Source organism: Myotis davidii, unplaced genomic scaffold, assembly GCF_000327345.1.
Source record: "Myotis davidii unplaced genomic scaffold, ASM32734v1 scaffold217, whole genome shotgun sequence".
NCBI classification, from domain to species: domain Eukaryota; kingdom Metazoa; phylum Chordata; class Mammalia; order Chiroptera; family Vespertilionidae; genus Myotis; species Myotis davidii.
In genome coordinates, this window is record NW_006290034.1 from 9,389,904 (window position 1) to 9,395,733 (window position 5,830).

The window sequence follows — 5,830 nt, forward strand, 5'->3', positions numbered from 1 at the left end:
AGGACTCCGGGAAGCCCAGCCCAGGTGCAGGCTGCTTGGTGGCAGGTGTGGGAGGGAGTGAGGGAGGCGGGAGGATAAAGACGGAAAGTGAGAGGCTAAAAGAAAGGGCGACCTGTGGAGTTTCCCCCTCACACATTCTGCCCTCAACTCTGATCAAAAGCAAAAATGAGCAGGTTTTACAAAGGAAAGGAAATGAGACCCCGTCTGTGGGATTCGCTCAGCCCTTGCCATCCTGCCTGACTCCTCTCCGGCAGGACCCCCCTCTCCCCCCACCTGCGGCAGCATGCACCCTGGAAAGCGCCCACTATGCGCCAGGCAGACACTCTGCAAGGACTGGGACCAGGAGTCCGGACAGGGGTTCCCCAGGATGTGGCACTCCCAGGGCTCAGACCAGGGCTGTCCCTGGAAAACAGTTGGTCAGTTTTGTCGGGGTTGACCGTCCGGTAGAGTCAACGGTCAAGGGCATTCGCACAGTGTGGCCTGTGGGGAGTGGCCAGTAGGAACAGAGTGAACCCTTGGAGCTGGAGGCACCCTTCTTGGCACTTAGCTCCCTTTCTGAAAGGACTCTGGTATGTCCCCACAATGCCACGCCTGGGCCCTGAGGATGGGCAGGGAGGGTGTGGAGACCGTGGCGTCGCCAGTGTTGGCTGAGGTTGCTCTCATCCATCGCGCTGCGGGAGCCTGTCCTCGGGCCTGTCGGCCAAGGTCAGCTAAGGACGGGCTGATTAGCTGGCCCCTCCGGGCCTTGCTCTTCGTGACACCGCCTCTGGCGCTGAACAAAGGCTCCTCGTTTTGCTTCCACACCGAGTGCTGAGCGCGAGGGTGCTGCCACCTGCTGGCCGCAGGGGCTGTTTTCAGGAGGGGAGCCCAAGCCACAGGCCCTGGGTCAGACAGACTCTGGGAGAAGCGTCCGGGACGCCCTCAAAGGCGCACCTGGACGCACACTGGGGGCTCCCTGGACGCACACTGGGGGCTCCCAGCGCTTTCCCACGCTCATGCCCGCCACGGGCTCCCAGAATTCCCAGCCCGCACGGGCACTCTCTTAGCTGCCACCCTCTGGGCCCCGGCGGTGTGGTGCAGCTGGCCGTATCAGAGTTGATGATGAAATATTCAGGAATATTTCTACAAGCTGCCATGGCAACTGGAAATCGGCCATGGCGGGAGCATTTACACCAACGACATGGGCAACGGGCAAATTCCAGCTCTCCCGGTGCCCACCCCGCTCCCGCGGACCTGTCATCATGCCCTGCAAAGCCCCTGTCAGACTTCAGATACCGTCACTGGGAGCTGGGTTTCCTCAGGTCACCGGCTAGTATGGAAGTGACGTCATCAAGACGAGGTACAGTCTGCTGAGGGGGAGTTTGTGGGGAAGGAAAGGAGTTTAAACTCCCCAAGGACAGCTGGCGAAGTAAGCGTTAAGGGCCCGGCATCACAAACAGCCGACTGAGTGACAGCTCTGGCTCTGCTGTGACTGAGCAAGTGCCTCCCGCCCCCCGCCGCTGGAGCACCCACTTTCCCTGCCTGCGAGTGGGGAGGACCCTGGCAGCCCCCGCAGCGACGGTGGCCATGAAGGGGTGTGTTTGAATGCTGAGAACAGCGCCAGGCACCGAGCAAGCAAGCACTCAACGCACGCTCAACAGTATCGGCTATTGATTAGAGCCGCACCGTCAGCAGGCACGGACCGATCTCGCCATCTCCCCGCTCAACCAGCTTCACCTCCAGGCGTCTTCACGGGGCTGGAGGCGAGGATGGCCTCCCCGCTCCTCCCAGCAGCCCACCTCTGCCATCAGCAGCCTCTCTGCAGGCTGTTCTGTCCCCAGAGCCAAGCATCTCCTCGAATAGAGCCACAGAGGGGAAAGCCAGCACCCTGGATATAAAACGCGAGGATGTGGGCAGCAGACTCCTGCAGACGTGGCCCCAAAGGTTTCCTGGCCAGCCCGACGTCCCGCATGTCAGCTCCGGACAGGACCCACTCTGAGTGCAGCTACAAGACCTGCATCCTCTCCACCGGGTTGCCTTCTAACCAGCAGGAAAACTCTATTTTCCAAAAGTCTGACACTTCTGATCACAGATCCACTGGCTAGATGTGGCCATGTGACCAAGGCTGACTCAAGAAATGCAGAAAGTGTCTTTGTTCAGAGTGGGGGCAGGAGGCGTGTGTCTAGATACGAACCAGGCTCTATTTTTAAGAAAGGAAAGCAGGTTTGGGGGAGGGAACCCACAGTGGTCAGTTTCCCTGAGCCGTCTCACGTCCTGACTTCAGGGCAACACCCCGACCCCGGCCTGGGATGGGCTGCTCTGTGAGTCGGGGCAGGATGGGGGCCTGGATTCCTCTCCGTGCGGCATCAGCCCGCACATCCCACCAAGCTCGGAGCCCCCTCCCTGGCCCCTGGAGCACCTCTCCAGTGTCCCTCCTCCCCAGGCCTGGTCTCCCCTGACGGCCAGCCCTGCATGGCCACTGTCTGGTCACTGTCAGATCCCCTCATTGTCCTGTCTGCGCCCTCTTCTCTCCCACACCCCTGCTCCAGGATGTCCGGGGTTCCTAGTTCCTTCCCCCAGGTCCAAATGCCTTAGAATTCTGCTGGGACCAGGACTTCCCCGCGCTGCTGAGCTCAGCTCCCTTGCAGCCCGAGGCTCCAGCGGGGAAGGGCTGCGTGCCCTGCGATGGGACCTGTGCCCCTGCCTCTGTGCTGTGTCCCTGTGCCCCGGTTGGCCTGCTGTTCCCGCCTCAGCCCAGCTCCATCCCACCCAGCTCCCGGCTAGAACTGCCTCCCTTAGGCTCAGACTGCAAGGAGCTCTGCATTCCCTCCAAGACGATGAGCTCCCACAGGGCTGGGGCCACGCTCGCTTGCTCATCTTTCCCTTTTTTATTATATTTTTATTGATTTCAGAGAAAAAGGGAGAGGGAGAGAAAGACAGAAACATCAGTGATGAGAGAGAATCATTGACCGGCTGCCTCCTGCACACCCCACACGGGGGATCGAGCAACCCAGGCATGCGCCCTGATGGGAATCGAACCGTGACCTCCTGGTTGGTTCATAGGTCAGCGCTCAACCACGGAACCAGGCCAGCTCGGCCTCCCCTCTTCTTTTTTAAAGCCGGGTGGGGTGGGGGCATTGAAAGGAAACTTTAAATCATGTGGACATACCATTCATTTTTCACTAAGGACCCTCAGTCCCAGAGAGGTCACTGGGCCCGAGTACACGGCGGCACCCAGGCTGTCCCACCTCCCAGCTGACTATTTCTCTGCTCCGCCACCCCAGCTGCCTAGTTAGACACCCTTGAGTCCCAAGGTCACATGAGAGGTCGTGGAAGTCATGCCTGGTCTGTGTGTGTGTTCTGATGCGTGCCTTCACGGACTTATTTTATACGGACGCGATCAAGAAGGGAGACCTGCCCTCCAGTGTCGAAGGTTGAATCCCATACTTCTTTCCCTCCGTTACTTCGTCCCCTTCTCTGTGCATTGTGACCTTTTGTCCCTGGGAACGTGGCTTTTCCAGCTTCCTGTGGGGTCCAGAAACCCCTGGGTCCCCTCGGGGCCCCCTCCGGCTGCCACTGGCTAGTTGATTTCGCAGATAAGACTGGGCCACCCCTTCCTAAAGGCCCCTTTTTTATAGCTGGCAAGGGGGTCACTGGGTTTACAGCATTCATTGTGCCCCCGCCCCCGAGTCGCGAGGTGAAGGCCTGGGGCCAATGCTGACGGACGGGAACATTAAGCACCGAGTTGTCCATTCCACCCACCTTCACCTCCCTTCCCGGGTGAAGGTTATGACCGCAGCCCAGGCCTCCGGTGACTCACTCCAGGACCAGGACATGTGACAAGAACCTGGCTGGCCTGGGCCGGCCGACCGGTGGGGCCGAGACAGGGGTCCCATTGTTCGGGGAGATGCAGGAAGTCACACATCCGGAGGCCACTGAGCGTGGTCCGGGCTGGAAGGGAACACAGCTCCCCCTGGGACCAGCCTGTGCGCGTGTGTTGCCAAGGGCACTGGGAGGACTTCTGGAATATTTCTTTCCTCCCGGTGTCTAGGGGCGGAAGGGGCAGGGACCCCTGTCCCTGGAGGCCCGCCGAATGCCGGGTGCATCACCTGTGGCCGCATCTAGTCCCACCCTCCCCGCAGCCCTTTGAGATCAACATTATGGCCGCATCCCCCTACAAAGGAGGAAAGCGAGGCCCACGGAAGCCGAGGCGGCTGGCCGGGCCCTGCAGCTACGCCATGTCGGGCCCAAAGTGAAGTTCCAGTGTCGGAAGGTCCTCCTGCCCATGCTGGTGCCCAGGTTTCCCCCGAGACAGCGCTCACGGCTATGCACTGGAAGCTTCTGGAAGCTTTCACTGTCTGCAGGGCCGCCTAGGTTCTGACCTATCTCCATCTCCATCGAGGTCCCTTCTGAGACCTGAGCCAATGCCACTATCCCCAGGGAGAGCGACCCCTCTCTCTGCCCCTCTGCCCTCGGCTTTGCTGCTGGGGAGGCCGGCACCCAGAGCCGGCTCAGCCACGGGAACCGGCACCCGTGTTCGCAGGTGCAACGCGGCGCTGTCCTCTGAGCTCGGCAAGGGCAAGGGCAGGGCGAGGCCTCCGCCTCGGCTGAGCCCCGAGAACGCTTAGCACAGCACCCCCCGAGCAGCGAGCAGCAGCTGGGAAGCTGTCCCAGACGGAGCAGGAGAGGCCGTGGGAGCCTGTGGTTCCTTTAAGCAGGAGGCGCAGAGCCCGGACAGGTGTTCGCGGTCTGTCTCCTGGCCCAGCTTCACCTGTGCGCCGCAGGCTACGACCCTCCCCCACTTTCTGGGGGTTCAGAGGGACTGTCATGACTCTTCACCAGGTCCCTGCCTCCGCCATCTGCCAGTCCCCCCTTTCCCCAGTCCTTGCCCAGACTGGGTGCTCACTCCAGCTCTGCCCACACCGGCCACCAGCACCGTCCGAGTCTCCTCCAGCGGCTCACATGCCGCACAAAGCCCAGCGCTTCCTCCTTCCCGGGGCTCTGCCTGCTTCCTCCCCCTTCTCGCCGACGCTGCTCACCTCCAGCTCCTGCAGACCCAGAGGACGTCACACCAGGGCTGGCACGGCCTGTCTGTTCCCCCTTCCCTGCCCTCCCCCCGCATCCTCTGGGGCCTCCTCAGCACCCCTCCACGGCGGCCTCCAGCCACGTCCTGGGTGCTGCAGCCTCAACCACAGTCGCCTTCCCAGGCCCTCGGCCCACGCGGGCACCCACCCCAGCTGTGCCACCACGTCCTACCTGATGCGATGCCTGGCCCCGCGATGCTCACGCACTCGCTGTCGGTCAGCGTTCACTGAGGACAGAAATGAGTGGCAGTGAGTGGATGGTCTCGGCCCTGCTCTCTGAACACACGCCCTGCAGCTCCTCCGTCTCCAGGCACAGCGGTCACTCATCGTGGCCACTCACAGCGGGCTCTGCCCCGGCCAGGACAGCTCAGGTGCAGACATGGCCCCAGAGTGAGTGAGCCCCTCAGCCCCCTCCACACCATGAGTTCCAGGGCCGGGGTTGGGGGGGGGTGGTGACCCGGCCAAGGTCACCCCTGTGAGCGGCAGACACAGACTGGGCCAGACTCAGACCCTCTGACCAAGTCCCCCCTTCTCGCCGACGCTGCTCACCTCCAGCTCCTGCAGACCCAGAGGACGTCACACCAGGGCTGGCACGGCCTGTCTGTTCCCCCTTCCCTGCCCTCCCCCCGCATCCTCTGGGGCCTCCTCAGCACCCCTCCACGGCGGCCTCCAGCCACGTCCTGGGTGCTGCAGCCTCAACCACAGTCGCCTTCCCAGGCCCTCGGCCCACGCGGGCACCCACCCCAGCTGTGCGGGCCCCGGGGCCA